The sequence below is a fragment of the Cherax quadricarinatus genome, chromosome 35 (genome assembly GCF_038502225.1).
Source record: "Cherax quadricarinatus isolate ZL_2023a chromosome 35, ASM3850222v1, whole genome shotgun sequence".
NCBI lineage: Eukaryota > Metazoa > Arthropoda > Malacostraca > Decapoda > Parastacidae > Cherax > Cherax quadricarinatus.
Window position 1 is genome coordinate 9,924,573 of NC_091326.1, and position 17,020 is coordinate 9,941,592.

General features: G+C 45.2%; 1 protein-coding gene across 2 annotated transcripts in view; it reads left to right on the forward strand.

The window, feature by feature from the left end:
• Window positions 1-14,056: 14,056 nt before the first annotated feature.
• Window positions 14,057-17,020, forward strand: part of LOC128695146 (zinc finger protein 525) — a 34,330-nt gene continuing 31,366 nt past the window's right edge. The window contains exon 1 of one of the 2 annotated variants that reach the window (XM_053785602.2): window positions 14,057-14,310. The gene's annotated coding sequence lies outside the window, so the exon portion shown is untranslated. Of the gene's footprint in view, window positions 14,355-17,020 lie in introns of both variants that reach the window. The other variant, XM_053785601.2, reaches the window with a different exon arrangement.

Here is a 17,020-nt window from a genome sequence, read left to right on the forward strand (position 1 = left end):
TAACCACCTCTTCCCCTCCCCTTAGCCACCTACCCCTCCCCCAAACCATCTAACCCCTCCCCCAAACCATCTAACCCCCTCCCCCAACCACCTCTCCCCCTCCCCCATAACCATCCATCCCCACTCCCCCAAACCATCTATTCCCCTCCCCCTAACCATCTCTCCCTCTTCCTTCTGTGGTGCAGTGGGGCAACCTAGAACTAGGATGAGAACAAAGGGCCAGAAGGACGAATCTGGGAGGGAGGACTGGGAGGCAGAGCTCAAAAAAAGGAAGACTGGGGAAGGAGGCTAGATGAGCTTGCAAGGAAGATGGAGGAGAGGTTAGCAGCAGAATGCAGAAGGTGGGAGCAACATGCCACAGTAGCAGAAGCCAAGATACAGAGATTAGAAGAGGAGCTGAGAGATCTGAAACAGCCTAGAGACAAAGATAATACAGAAGTAGCATCAGCAATGTTTACATCAGACACAGGCAAAGGATCTAAAGGGAGCATGGAAGCTAAACTGTATGCAGAGGTCCTGTCAAACCCACATGGGGCCAAAACAAAGACAGGGAGCACACTAGGACAGAATGAGAGATTGGAAGACATTGAAGGAACTAGGACATGTGCGGACCTTACCAGACACTTGTGGGGGCCAGAAACAGGTGAGCAGGAAGGACAAACCAATGAGCATAGGGGCCACAGCTAAGGAAGGGACTAAAGGAACACTCCATGGGAAGGAACTAAAACACCTCAGAGGATGCAATGGGAGTCACAGTGGGAGGTGGAAAGGGAGAAATCAGTTTTTGTCTATGGGCTAGACGAAGCTGAAGGGGAAACTTATGATGAAAGAAAGCAGGAAGAGAAAAAAGCGATTGAAGGTATCATGAAGGTGATAGGCGGGGGAGACATGACCCAGGTGGCAAATTTTCAGAGAATCGGGTGGTTCACAAAGAAAAGGAATCGGCCTCTCAAAGTAATTTTCAAGGCAGAATCAACTCGAACCATGATCCTGCAGGAGAAAGCATGGCTGAGAGGCAAACAGGAGTTCATGAGTGTGTACCTCGATCGAGACAGAACACAGGAGGAAAGGATAATACTGAAAGAGAGAGTGCAAAAACGAAAGGAGGAATGGGAGGAAATGAAAAAGGAGAGCAGAATAACCCAGGAACAGGTGGAAGGACAAGCACACCCCCAGAAACACCTGCAGAAGGACTCCAGCCACGACACCCCCAAGGCAACTGAACAATCCAAACCAACCATCACACACCGATCCCTTTGTTCCCACCCCCTGCACCACGAACCCTACCCTACAGCAACCCCCTATGGGAGCTCTTCCTCCACCTCCACTGCAACTCACCACAGGCCCCCACCAGGGCTCCTGCTCTCCCAACCCCAGTATTCCCCCAGGACCACAGTTACAGTATTAGAACAGAAGTTGAAGGTTTGGTACACAAATGCGGATGGATTAACGAATAAATAAGAGGAATGGCAAGAAAGAATCAATGAGAAGTCCCCAGACATCACAGCAGTTACAGAAACAAAACTCATGGAGACAATAACAGATGCAATCTTCCCACCAGGATACCAGATCATGAGGAAAGATAGAAGGGGCAGAGGGGGAGGAGGGGTTGCTCTGCTCATAAAAAATCGATGGAAATTTGAGAAAATGGGAGGCATGGACGAGACAGGAGAAAGGGACTACATAGTAGGTACACTTCAGTCTGGGGAGCACAAGGTGGTCATTGCAGTGATGTATAATCCACCACAGAACTGCAGGAGGCCAAGAGAGGAATATGAAGAGAGCAACAGAGCACTGGTGGACACACTAGCTGAGGTGGCAAGAAGAGCTCACTCCAGCAGAGCAAAGTTGATGGTTATGGGGGATTTCAACCACAGGGAGATTGACTGGGAAAACCTAGAGCCACATGATGGTCCCGAAACATGGAGAGCCAAGATGTTGGATGTGGTGCTGGAAAACCTCATGCACCAACATGTTAAGGACACTGCCAGAGTGAGAGAGGAGGATGAACCAGCAAGATTGGACCTTGTGTTCACCCTGGGCAGTTCAGACATTGAGGACATCACATATGAGAGTCCCCTAGAAGCTAGTGACCACGTGGTTCTGTGCTTTGAATACATAGTAGAGTTGCAAGTGGAGAGAGTAACAGGAGTTGAATGGGAAAAGCCAGACTATAAAAGAGGGGACTACATAGGGTTGAGGAACTTCCTGCAGGAGGTTCCATGGGACAGAGAACTGGCAGGAAAGCCAGTAAATGAAATGATGGAATATGTAACAACAAAATGCAAGGAGGCAGTGGAAAGGTTTATTCCCAAAGGCAACAGAAACAATGGGAAGACCAGAACGAGCCCCTGGTTTACCCGACGGTGTAAGGAGGCAAAAACAAAGTGCAATAGAGAATGGAAGAAGTACAGAAGGCAGAGAACACACAAAAATAGGGAGATTAGTCACAGAGCCAGGAACGAGTATGCACAGGTAAGGAGGGAGGCCCACTGACAGTATGAAAATAACATAGCATCAAAAATAAAGACTGATGGGAAGACAGCACAGAAGGGAACTGGAGTTTACCTGGAGAGAGTTCCGGGGGTCAACGCCCCCGCGGCCCGGTCTGTGACCAGGCCTCCTGGTGGATCAGAGCCTGATCAACCAGGCTGTTGCTGCTGGCTGCACGCAAACCAACGTACGAGCCACAGCCCGGCTGGTCAGGAACCGACTTTAGGTGCTTGTCCAGTGCCAGCTTGAAGACTGCCAGGGGTCTGTTGGTAATCCCCCTTATGTATGCTGGGAAGCAGTTGAACAGTCTCGGGCCCCTGACACTTATTGTATGGTCTCTTAACGTGCTAGTGACACCCCTGCTTTTCATTGGGGGGATGTTGCATCGTCTGCCAAGTCTTTTGCTTTCGTAGTGAGTGATTTTCGTGTGCAAGTTCGGTACTAGTCCCTCTAGGATTTTCCAGGTGTATATAATCATGTATCTCTCCCGCCTGCGTTCCAGGGAATACAGGTTCAGGAACCTCAAGCGCTCCCAGTAATTGAGGTGTTTTATCTCCGTTATGCGCGCCGTGAAGGTTCTCTGTACATTTTCTAGGTCAGCAATTTCACCTGCCTTGAAAGGTGCTGTTAGTGTGCAGCAATATTCCAGCCTAGATAGAACAAGTGACCTGAAGAGTGTCATCATGGGCTTGGCCTCCCTAGTTTTGAAGGTTCTCATTATCCATCCTGTCATTTTTCTAGCAGATGCGATTGATACAATGTTATGGTCCTTGAAGGTGAGATCCTCCGACATGATCACTCCCAGGTCTTTGACGTTGGTGTTTCGCTCTATTTTGTGGCCAGAATTTGTTTTGTACTCTGATGAAGATTTAATTTCCTCGTGTTTACCATATCTGAGTAATTGAAATTTCTCATCATTGAACTTCATATTGTTTTCTGCAGCCCACTGAAAGATTCGGTTGATGTCCGCCTGGAGCCTTGCAGTGTCTGCAATGGAAGACACTGTTATGCAGATTCGGGTGTCATCTGCAAAGGAAGACACGGTGCTGTGGCTGACATCCTTGTCTATGTCGGATATGAGGATGAGGAACAAGATGGGAGCGAGTACTGTGCCTTGTGGAACAGAGCTTTTCACCGTAGCTGCCTTGGACTTTACTCTGTTGACGACTACTCTCTGTGTTTTGTTAGTGAGAAAATTATAGATCCATCGACCGACTTTTCCTGTTATCCCTTTAGCACACATTTTGTGCGCTATTACGCCATGGTCACACTTGTCGAAGGCTTTTGCAAAGTCTGTATATATTACATCTGCATTCTTTTTATCTTCTAGTGCATTTAGGACCTTGTCGTAGTGATCCAATAGTTGAGACAGACAGGAGCGACCTGTTCTAAACCCATGTTGCCCTGGGTTGTGTAACTGATGGGTTTCTAGATGGGTGGTGATCTTGCTTCTTAGGACCCTTTCAAAGATTTTTATGATATGGGATGTTAGTGCTATCGGTCTGTAGTTCTTTGTTGTTGCTTTACTGCCCCCTTTGTGGAGTGGGGCTATGTCTGTTGTTTTTAGTAACTGTGGGACGACCCCCGTGTCCATGCTCCCTCTCCATAGGATGGAAAAGGCTCGTGATAGGGGCTTCTTGCAGTTCTTGATGAACACAGAGTTCCATGAGTCTGGTCCTGGGGCAGAGTGCATGGGCATGTCATTTATCACCTGTTCGAAGTCATTTGGCATCAGGATAACATCGGATAGGCTTGTGTTAACCAAATTTTGTGGCTCTCATAAAAAATTCGTTTTGGTCTTCGACTCTCAGTCTGGTTAGCGGCTTGCTAAAAACCGAGTCATATTGGGACTTGAGAAGCTCACTCATTTCCTTGCTGTCATCTGTGTAGGACCCATCTTGTTTAAGTAGGGGCCCAATACTGGATGTTGTTCTCGACTTTGATTTGGCATAGGAGAAGAAATACTTTGGGTTTCTTTCTATTTCATTTATGGCTTTTAGTTCTTCCCGCGATTCCTGACTCCTATAAGATTCCTTTAGCTTGAGTTCGATGCTTGCTATTTCTCTGACCAGTGTCTCCCTACGCATTTCAGATATATTGACCTCTTTTAGCCGCTCTGTTATTCTTTTCCGTCGCCTGTAAAGGGAGCGCCTGTCTCTTTCTATTTTACATCTACTCCTCCTTTTTCTTAGAGGAATAAGCCTTGTGCATACATCGAGTGCCACCAAGTTAATCTGTTCTAGGCATACGTTGGGGTCTGTGTTGCTTAGTATATCTTCCCAGCTTATATCGGTTAGGACTTGGTTTACTTGGTCCCACTTTATGTTTTTGTTATTGAAGTTGAATTTGGTGAATGCTCCCTCGTGACTAGTCTCATTATGTCGGTCTGGGGCTCCACGCATACATGTCTGAACCTCAATTATGTTGTGATCTGAGTATATTGTTTTTGATATGGTGACATTTCTTATCAGATCATCATTGTTAGTGAAGATGAGGTCTAGTGTATTCTCCAGTCTAGTAGGCTCTATTATTTGCTGGTTTAAATTGAATTTTGTGCAGAGATTTAAAAGCTCGTGTGAGTGTGAGTTTTCATCAGAGCTGCCTCCTGGTGTTATTACTGCAACAATATTATTTGCTATATTCCTCCATTTTAGGTGCCTTAAGTTGAAATCCCCCAGGAGCAAGATGTTGGGTGCAGGAGCTGGAAGATTTTCCAGACAGTGGTCAATTTTTAACAGCTGTTCCTGGAATTGCTGGGATGTTGCATCCGGAGGCTTGTAGACTACCACAATGACTAGGTTTTGGTTCTCGACCTTTACTGCTAAAACTTCCACTACATCATTTGAGGCATTTAGCAGTTCTGTGCAAACAAGTGACTCTGCAATGTACAGGCCAACCCCCCTCCCCCCCTTTTGCCTGTTTACTCTGTCACATCTGTATAGGTTGTAACCTGGGATCCATATTTCGTTGTCCAAGTGATCCTTTATGTGGGTCTCAGTGAAAGCCGCGAACATTGCCTTTGCCTCTGCAAGCAGTCCACGGATGAAAGGTATTTTGTTGTTTGTTGCTGGACCCTGTATATTTGCAAAGAAGAATGTCATCGGACTGGTGGTATTGTTGGTACTGGGGGGGATTTTTTTTCCGGCATTAGTATCTGTATCTGTTGGTTTGGAGTGGAGGCCATCGACTGTGGTTCCACTCCAGGAATGACTGGATTTGGTGTACGATTTCTGCCATTTCCTGCCAGTTTTTTTCCTTCCTGGCACTAAAAAACCTCTCCCTCTTGAGTGGCTGTGGCTACCCAGGTTTTCCCATGGCCTGGATGTTTTGTATCTTTTTGTACCCTTTAGATGGTGTGCCTGGCAATTTAAGTTATAGCACAGTCTTTCCTGTACTGAAGAGGTACACATTTCAGGGTGAAAAAGCTTACAGGAAGGGAGTTTGCATTTTCCTGTTGTCATATGGGCATGGCATTTTCTAGGGTGGTCATAGTTGCACGTCCCGTCTGTTTTTCCAGATTTCCCATGTCTGCAGATACCAAGTGCATAGTATGTGCACAGGCTTGGTTTCCGTTTGCCTTGGGTTTCTGTGACTGTATTCCCTGTTGGTGCATGTTTCCCTGTCTTATTCCTATCCTCCCTAGCACCAACAATGGAGCTCCCACCAGTTGTTTTTGGTAATATATCCTCACTATAGCTAGTGGAGTCCTCTTGTTTGCTATTTCCTGTGGTATTTCTAGTTTGCAATATTGGTTTTATCTTATCTTTGACTACACTTGTTTCCCCACTACGGCTCCTGTCCCCTATGAGGTCATTTATATGTATTCCTTCCTGCGTATAATTCCCGACTACCTGGACAAAATCTCCAGCTTCAAAATCTCCAGCTTCACCATTACCTGTCTGTCTCCCAGGACAGCACCTCCAGCTTCACCACTGTTACTGTACTCTCCCTAGGACAGCACCTCCAGCTTCACCATTACTGTCTCCCAGGACAGCACCTCCAGCTTCACCATTACTGTCTCCCAGGACAGCACCTCCAGCTTCACCATTACTGTCTCCCAGACAGACAGCACTATCAGCACCTCCCTTCACATTTACTGACTACCAGGACATCACCTCCAGCCTTACAGTTTCTGACTACATGGCCAGTATCAAGGGCAGTACCATTCAGCCCAGTTTGTGACTACATGGCCAGTATCAAGGGCAGTACCATTCAGCCCAGACTTTTTATGTTCCCATCTGTTGTAGAAAGCTTCCAGGTTGTCTATGAAAGCAGCTTTGATGTTATCCTCTTTTAATACCCTTGTGATTTTAGTCCACAGATTTTCCTCATTTGGGCATACCCAAAAACACTTCCCTGTTTTAATACTGCTTGTAGCTAGTTCTTGGATATCTGCACAAGGGGCGTGACACCAATTTCCACAAAAATGACAATTTATCCATGTGGAAGCCCGTTTGTTTGATTGACTGCAGACTACACAGAGCTTCATAATGATTTGAGTGGTTGATTTACTGTAATTCTACTAGCAACCTCTTGAATACTCTATTAATAACCTCCTTAAATGAAGCTCTAGCTATTTGTATTTCTATTTCTAACTAATTGGACAGCTTACCGTGTACGTTCCTGATTTATATTTATTGTTTGTGTTTGATAAGGGCGCCTACAACCCCATCCGTTTACAGTCTGCTTTATTGTCCAACGAAACCATTTGAAACCAGTCAAGGGTTCGGACCATCAAGGGTTCAGACCAGTCAAGGGTTTGGACCATCAAGGGTTCGGACCAGTCGAGGGTTCGGACCAGTCGATCTGATCTGATCAGTGGGTCACTTATTTAAAACATACTAGTCGGTGATTTGGGCTAACACATGAAGGATCTACTTGAAATTATCTACCCGAGTAATATGTGATTTGATTGATACAAAAGTATAACTTGCGTGTTGAAGAACCGGTGATTTCTGGCAGCTCCTACAGTGACGAACGGTCGAGCCTCAACCCTTGTTTATCAATCGCTGTATCTAGCTTTTCTAGTTTTTTTTTTCGTCTCCACCACAATAAATGCTATATTATCACTATAGTTGACTGGTGGAAATTTTGGAGGAAGGACGCTTTTTCTGTAGTAATAATTGCTTCTCGTTGTGTATATTGCGACCGCTGGTAACTACAGGTTATATGAAATTCACAGTATACGTCTGGTATTTCAAGAAAAAAGAAACTAATGAAAGTCACTCCACTCCACTAAGTACCATTATAATACTGGTTAGTTGCTACTACAACACTGTATTCTGCTATTCACTGGTATCACTAGATTATATGCGAGTACACTAGCAGGCCAGGAAGATTATTAAAACAGCTGACCACTGTGGTAAGATTCTGGCGACTTCTGGCACCTGCCTCTATAGGCTTATCACTTCATTTACAAATTCACCTGTTTTCAAATGACACTTTAGCCTTTATCATCTATATACTAGGGAGCCACTGTAGTATACACTATACACTATGTATACACAATGTTATCAGGGAGACTTTCTTTCCTCTGACAAAGAAAAGTTCTATTATTATTATTTTGCACACGGAACACAGGCCTATGATTCCCCTCTGGCAGTAAACTCTGCTAGGTAGTGCACACTAATTCTCCTTTTTTGACTCAGTATATAATGTTTTCCGCCCAAGATTGGTTCCAGGCGCTAGAGGGATGTATCGTATAGGATTGATGGCACAAATTAAAGTTCTAGCACGTAAGAGCGACCGTGAAAACACGAGAAAACCCGGAGTTCCCCACAAGAGATTAGTGCAGAAGCTGGAGGATCAGGCGCATATAACAGGGAGGGCACTGCAATGGATCAGGAAATATCTGACAGGGAGGCAGCAACGAGTCATGGTACGTGAAGAGGTATCACAGTGGACGCCTGTGACCAGCGGCACTGCTCCACAATATGTGAACGACATGATGGAAGGAATAGACTCTGAAGTGTCCCTATTCGCAGATGATGTGAAGTGATGAGAAGAATTAAATCGGATGAGGATGAGGCAGGACTGCAAAGAGACCTGGACAGGCTGGACATGTGGTCCAGAAACAGGCTTCTTGAATTCAGCCCTGCCAAATGCAAAGTCCTGAAGATTGGGGAGGGGCAAAGAAGACCGCAGACAGAGTATAGGCTAGGTGGACAAAGACTACAGACCTCACTCAGGGAGAAAGACTCTGGGATGACCATAACACCGAGCATGTCACAGGAGGCACACATCAACCAAATAACTGCTGCAGCATACGGGCGCCTGGCAAACCTGAGAATAGCGTTCCGATACCTTAATAAGGAATCGTTCAAGACACTGTACACTATGTATGTTAGGCCCATACTGGAATATGCAGCACCAGTCTGGAACCCTCACCTGGTCAAGCACGTCAAGAAGTTAGAGAAAATACAAAGGTTTGCAACAAGGCTAGTCCCAGAGCTCGGGGGAATGTCGTACGAGGAAAGGGTGAGGGAAATCGGACTGACGACACTGGAGGACAGAAGGGTCAGGGGAGACATGATAACGACATACAAGATACTGCGGGGAATAGACAAGGTGGACAGAGATAGGATGTTCCAGAGAGGGGACACAGAAACAAGGGGTCACAACTGGAAGCTGAAGACTCAGACGAGTCACAGGGACGTTAGGAAGTATTTCTTTAGTCATAGAGTCGTCAGGAAGTGGAATAGCCTAGCAAGTGAAGTAGTGGAGGCAGGAACCATTCATAGTTTTAAGAAGAGGTATGACAAAGCTCAGGAAGCAGAGAGGGAGAGGACCTAGTAGCGATCAGTGAAGAGGCGGGGCCAGGAGCTGAGTCTCGACCCCTGCAACCACAATTAGGTGAGTACAATTAGGTGAGTACACACACACACACACACACACACACACGTGGTAATGCTTTATTTACAGGGAGCAAAGTCAGGGTATTTTTCCAGAATGGTCTGTAATATACCACTGTGGATAAAATGTTTAGACATATCTTGAACATTTCTGAGTGAGTTGTCTCTGAATTCATTAATTTTATCGCACTCCAGTACATAATGACCCAAGGTGTGACACCAGTCCATCTGGCAAAGTTTACATTTCGTTTGGTCTACATCTGGTGGTGGTGATTTTACCTGCCAAAAATACTTGTAACCCAGCCGGAGCCGGGGGGTAGTGACATCCAAGAGTCGGCTTATTTTGTTGGATGTACCATAGACATGTGGCTCCTCCTGCATGATAGAATAATGATAGATGGACTGACTGGTATCAGTCTCCCTAAGTCTTAAGTCAATAAAATTCAGATGAAGTTCTTTCGTATTATTAATCTCAAACTGCTAGCTGACAACCGAAGATTGTAATCTACTCCCTCTTTGAAAGCATACAGTTTAGCCAATTTATCAGTTCTATCATGCATCCGAAGACCAATGTGAAAATTTGTGTGGACTGCCTCCAAGTGAGTCACCTACCCTGGCAAACTCTGTTGACACCGAGCTCTGAGGTGGGTACCTCAGCCTCACAAGTGGCTTATAGGACAGATTTTCACAAATGATTGGTGTTGCAAGAAACTCGCCTGCATGCACGTATAAAGGACTAACTTACTTGGTGTTGCAGCATTTATCCTGATCTTCAACTTCCCTAAGCTTAGCCTTAGCCCCTTTGGACTTTCCCTCAGAAATCACGTGCAACCGGGAGCCTTAATTCCTGCAATATTCAATCGTTATTAGTGTCCTGCCTGCACCTCAGAAATTCCTATATCCAAGAGGGTATGTATCCCCTAGTATAACTATGCAGACTCAGACACTAGCTTCCAGACTGCTCTGAGACACTGGTACTTACTGGGCATGCTCTGCCAGCTGCAACACAGGCCCACAGATAAACTCACTCACAATCTCCCCAGACACTGGCCAGAAATCTACGAGATAAAGGAGGTCTTGTCTTACTGTATGGGCCTGACGGAGGTCATCTACGGTACATCGAGGTGCCTCTACCAGATTTCCCCAGGTCTCAAATGTGAAGACACGTGGGGGCACCGTCTGCTGATCACGGCACGTCTTGTCCAGTTGGTGTCTGTCTTAAGAAGAACGAGCTGGTCCCTCTTCCAGACCCTCGTCTCTTCGTTCAAACTAGGCTGCCAGTTTTCCCTAGCTAACTTATCCTAGTGTTTGCCTACATTATCGGCCTATTACTACCTATGTTAAGGTCTTAGGTCTACATTATTATTATCTACAGTTGTCTCAATAATCCTGATATTAGTGTACTACCAGTAAAACTACCTACTCCTTCCCTGAAGAGTAAATCTATAAATTAAATAACCTTACCAACAATCCATGCCAACGAGAGAGAATGCTATTTGTTTGGGTGGGGTATAAGGGCCATCCAGCTCAGCCGTCCCGTACAGCCATGCTGGATCTGTCCTGTGGAACTTTAGGGACCAAATAAATTTCCACAACCAATGTGAGATGGAATCCACAGCATGTGCACTCTGACTCCACTGTCCACAATCTTACCATACCTGTGTCTGGCTTCTGACACAAGCATGCCACAATTTATACTTAATGAGTCGAGAGCATTTATGGATGACAGAGAATCAGTTACAAATAAAGTGTCAACCTTAGATACATGGACGCATTTGAGTGCAAGGAGTATGGCAAACAGTTCTGTTTGGAGGGTAGAGGCCCAGTTATGGATGCGTGCTCCAATTTCTTTGAGAGCAATCACTCTGTATGACAACAGCAGCACTACCAGCTGCACCAGTGGACTGGTGAACAGAACCATCGATGCAAATAATTTGAGAGTGTTCTGTGTGATTAAGTTATCAATACAGCTTAAGGCATCCTGTTTGGCTTCAAGACGAAGCTCAGGCTGTGATTTAAGAAGTAGTTTGGGGGGAAACGGAGGAATGGTAGTTTGGAATAGGGTAAATTCCCGCCAGGGTAGAAACATTGGGCGTGTTTCTTTCCTTCTTTACTTGTCCAGTGCCAGCTTGAAGACAGCCAGGGGTCTATTGGTAATCCCCCTTATGTATGCTGGGAGGCAGTTGAACAGTCTTGGGCCCCTGACACTTATTGTGTTGTCTCTTAACGTGCTAGTGACACCCCTGCGATGTTGTATCGTCTGCCGAGTCTTTTGCTTCCATAGGGAGTGATTTTCGTGTGCAGGTTTGGTACTAGTCCCTCTAGGATTTTCCAAGTGTTCTAGGGAATACAGGTTCAGGAACTTCAAGCGTTCCCAGTAATTGAGGTGTTTTATCTCCGTTATGCGAGCCGTGAAGGTTCTCTGTACATTTTCTAAGTCAGCAATTTCACCTGCCTTGAGAGGTGCTGTTAGTGTGCAGCAATATTCCAGCCTAGATAGAACAAGCAACTGAAAAGTGTCATCATGGGCTTTGCATCTCTAGTTTTGAAGGTTAAGATAAGATAAGATTTCGTTCGGATTTTTAACCCCGGAGGGTTAGCCACCCAGGATAACCCAAGAAAGTCAGTGCGTCATCGAGGACTGTCTAACTTATTTCCATTGGGGTCCTTAATCTTGTCCCCCAGGATGCGACCCACACCAGTCGACTAACACCCAGGTACCTATTTGCTGCTAGGTGAACAGGACAACAGGTGTAAGGAAACGTGTCGAAATTTTTCCACCCGCCGGGAATCGAACCCGGGCTCTCCGTGAGTGAAGCGGGAGCTTTAGCCACCAGACCACCGGGCCATTATCTATCATTATCTATCCTGTCATTTTTCTAGCAGATGCGATTGATACAATGTTATGGTCTTTGAAGGTGCGGTCTTCTGACATAATCACTCCCAGGTCTTTTACATTAGTTTTCCGCACTAGTATTTAGTCACTTAGCCATAATACCAACTTACCTCATAATTTGTAATATTTTACAATTAAGAATAAAACTAAGTATGCCCGAAATGCCTAGCCATGCTAAGCGTTCTAGTGGTACACTCTGTAATCACAATTTTACTACATGTAAACCAAACAATAACCAAATTTCTGTAAACTCAGCATTGTAATCCTTATAGAGAATAAACTTTGAATTTGAATTTGAATTTGAATTTTGAATTGTGTGGTTGGAATTTGCTTTATACTCCGAAGTAGTTTTGATCTCACATTTTCCATATCGGAATAGTTAAAATTTCTCATCGTTGAACTTCATATTGTTTTCTGCGGTCCATTTAAGGATTTAGTTGATGTCCGCCTAGAGTCTTGTGGTGTCTTCAATGGAGGACATTGTCAGGTAAATTTGGGTGTCATCCGCAAAGGAAACACGGCGCTGTGGCTTATATTCCTGTCTATGTCAGATATGAGGATGAGGAACATGATGGGAGCGAGCACTATGCCTTGTGGTTCAGAGCTTTTCACCGTAGCCGCCTCAGACTTCACTGTTTACTACTACTCTTTGTGTTCTGTTTGCAGCCTTGGAAGCGAAGTCTAGGATAGTCCCCCTCTCATCAGTGAGACGCGAGGAACAGTTTACGACTCCATCAAATGGCCTCTCTGCCTTGTACTCACCTCTGCCACCTCTCTACACGGATGTGGAAGGCAGCCTCTGTCTCCCCACGTTTGGTTCAGCCTTCCTTTGTGGCCAGTGCCCAACGTTCCCTGGCCTACCTCTCACTCCCTGCTGACCATTCATCTACATCTCACTCCCTGCGCTGGTGATGACTCCCTTCCCTCTCCATTCTCTGGTCCCCCCTTCCTGGATGGACCTGACACGGTACATCCACTCGGATTGGCCTTACGAGAACAGGAAACCCCTCAGGTTAGCTGTATTTCTTTTTGAAGAGTTTTGTGCTGCCAAGTATGGTTTTTCATTCTTCATCTACACAGACGGTTCAGCACGAACTTCTTCTACGTCTTCTGGTGCCTTCTTCACTTCAGCCTGTGGTTCTCTTCTCTGATTCCCAGTCTTCCCTGACACTTTTGTGCTCTGTTCGTCCACGGTCCCTACCTCCGACAGATGCAGTTTCTTCTTCAGCGTTTCTTGCGGAGTCCGGGTTGGAATATCTCCCTTCAGTGGCTACCGGCCCATGTTGGCATTCGGGGCAATGAAGTGGCTGATCGAGCGGCCTCCCTTGCACACGCACTTCCTATCATTACCCGTCTTGCACTGGGCCGCAGTGATTTCACAAGGACTGTTTGGAAGGAAGTCCTCCATTTATGGCAGGAGGATCTGGTACGCTCCAGATCCTCCTGTCCGATCTTTCAATGGCCTCTACCCTTGGGGCTCGCCGTCCCAATCGCTCGGTGGATTTTGCACTGACTCGCCTCCGGGTTGGGCACTCACGACTGGCAGCTCATCTGCACCGGCTTCGGATGACGTACTCTCCGTACTGCCCGTGGTGTCCCTCTCGGCCTGGGACGGTGGAACACTTCCTATTGTGGTGTCCACGTTACCACTCTGCACGGACTATTCTCCGTGCGGACTTGTGCACGTTTAGAGTACAATCTGTAGCCCTATCTCTCCTTCTCAATGGGGAGGGGTTTGACCCTCCAGACCGTCAGGAGATCTTGGCCTGTACCTGAGTATTCTTGCTGGCTTCAGGGCGCATTAGGCATCATCCTTCCACTTAGGTCAAGGTTCCTTTTCCGAGCGCTGGAAGGCAGGGCTCGATACGGCGTATGCTGTCAGTGGTCCTTTAAACCCAAACAACAGCAACAACAACTAGGACGTTGATTCTGTAAGCAGCTGCAGTGACGACAGACATTGCTGAAGCAACACAGCTATAGTAATTCTACATCACAATTCGTGCAGTCGTCGGGAGAAGAAGAAACCTCTTAGCAAACTACTGACCACTCTAGGGAGGTTCCTTCACGCTGGTGAGGGGCTCTGGATCTAGGGAATTGGATCTGTGCTCCAACTTGTGAGTCTGAATACCTTCCATTCTCCCCCCCCCCACAGGCGCTGTTTAATCCCTAGGGGTTTAGCGCTCCCCCATGTTTTTTGTTTAATAATCAGCAAACTACTCGTATCCTGAAGAAGAACCTCTGAGTAACTTGCAAGTATCGTGAAGGAGAACATCTGAGCAAATTACTTGTAGCAGAAAAGAGATCACTAATCGAGGTGACTAATTGCACCTATTTTCTACCCGTGCCCACGGGGTACACTGCTTGGGGCACCATTTTCTACCCATGCCCATGGGGTACACTGCTCAGGGCACCATTTTCTACCCAAGCCCATGGGGTACACTGCTCGGGGCACCATTTTCTACCCGTGCCCACGGGGTACACTGCTTGGGGCACCATTTTCTACCCATGCCCATGGGGTACACTGCTCAGGGCACCATTTTCTACCCATGCCCATGGGGTACACTGCTCGGGGCACCATTTTCTACCCGTGCCCACGAGGTACACTGCTTGGGGCACCATTTTCTACCCATGCCCACAGGATACACTGCTCAGGGCACCATTTTCTACCCATTCCCACGGAGTACACTGCTCGGGGCGCCATTTTCTACCCGTGCCCACAGGGTGCACTGCTCGGGACACCATTTTCCTGCCTCCCCTCCCCTTTTTTTTTTCTAACACCCCTACCTGTCTTCCCCTTCCTTGCATCGAACCTGAGTGCCTCATATTTTTCCCAGGTGCTTTATGACCCCTACAGGTTTAGTTAATTTACACGTTACTAGGTGTGATAATTGTATTTATGTATACCTGTACCTTTATTGATGAGATGTTTTGCCTGCTGGTCCAGGCTTCCTCAGTCTAAATACAGAGGAAACAGCAAAAGTTGTGGAGATGTAGATATGATAATAATAATGATATCTTTTTTTTGTCTACAAGTACATGTACAAGGTATACAGTCCTAGCTGACATCAATGACATACTTCTATATAGAAAGCCATTTGTTATGCAGAGCATTTCGGGTAAATTAGGTCAGTTTTGCCACAGGCTGCGACCCACACCAGTCGACTAACACCCAATAAGGGTTTTTATTATCTAGAATCTGATTGAGTGATCAATTCTAAGAGTAGATTTTTGTTGATTTACAATAGGTTTTAGGTAATTTGCTGAACATTGTCATACTCGTTGCATATATACCATAAGTGAGCTAAGGATAGATTAGAGAATAATACAGAGTGATTAATGTTGTCTGAGACCCTGTACATCATATCAATGTATTTTTTAAAGAATGTACACCCTTCAAGCAATTGTTTTAGTATGTGCTGGATGTGATTATTGAATTTTAAGTTACTGTCAATATGTATACCTAATTTTGTCTTTCAGTGTGCATATTATTTTCCTATATGTTTAATTGAGTATTTATAGTTTTATTCCCAAACATTATGTGGAATATCTTAAAAATATTGAAGAGTTTGTCATTTGCATTGAAGTAGATAGTTATATAATCTCATAATTAACAGTTTTCTTGAGCAATCTGTGTTTACCTAATACACACATTATAGACTGTTGATCACAAGAGATAATTTTATTATGGTCCAAATAATGGCTATAGAATAAATACCAGAGCTAAAAAAAAAATATGAGTTAAGTTCAAAGGCTGAAAGCACTGAAGATGCCCATGCTGGCTAATAAGAAAGAAAGAGGAGCTTTGATAGCATGTAAGTGCCATCACAATTGAAATTTAAAAAAAAAAATGATATGATGAACATGTTAATGAAGACAGGCCATCGTAGGCATAATCCACATGGAGGCAGAAACTCAGGAGATAAATTGAACTGTATATTTCAGCCCCCCTTCTTCATCTGAAGAGGATCCCAGAGGGGTTCGATATATACAGATTAATTAATCTGCTGTGTTTCTGTCTCCACGTGGATTATTATTGAGCAAAGGTACCACGCACTTACATATTTCAAATCCTACCTTACTAACACAACCTCATCAATAAGATCGCTGGATACTGGAGTACCACGGGGAAGTGTCCTTGGTCCCCTTCTCTTCCTCTTATACATTAATGATCTTCCTAATGTATCACAACACCTTAAACCTATTCTTTTTGCTGATGACACGACTTATGTTATCTCCCACCTTAAAAATATTGACCTGGATGACTAATAAACTTACACTTAATATTGACAAAACCTTCTACATTCTGTTTGGGAACAGAACAGGTGTTGCCTAGATGAACATAACGATTAACAACACTCTTATTGCTAAACATAATGAGGGCAAATTTCTTGAGAGCAACCTGAAATTCAACACCCATATCCAACAAATAACACAAAAGTATCCAAAACAGTTGGGATCCTCTCCAAGATACATTACTAACTACCACAATCAGCCCTCCTCACACTGTACTATTCACTCATCTATCCCTACCTCACCTATGCTATTTGTGCCTGGGGATCAACAGCAGCAACTCACCTAAAGCCAATAATAACCCAACAGAAAGCTGCAGTAAGAATTATCATGCAATCCAGTGCAAGACAACACACACCCCCACTCTTCCAAGACCTAAACCTGCTTGCTGTACAGAACATTCACACCTACTACTGTGCAACCTACATTTATGGAACCATAAATTCTAATATTAACCCTGAACTGAAACACTTGATAGTTGCAACAGGAC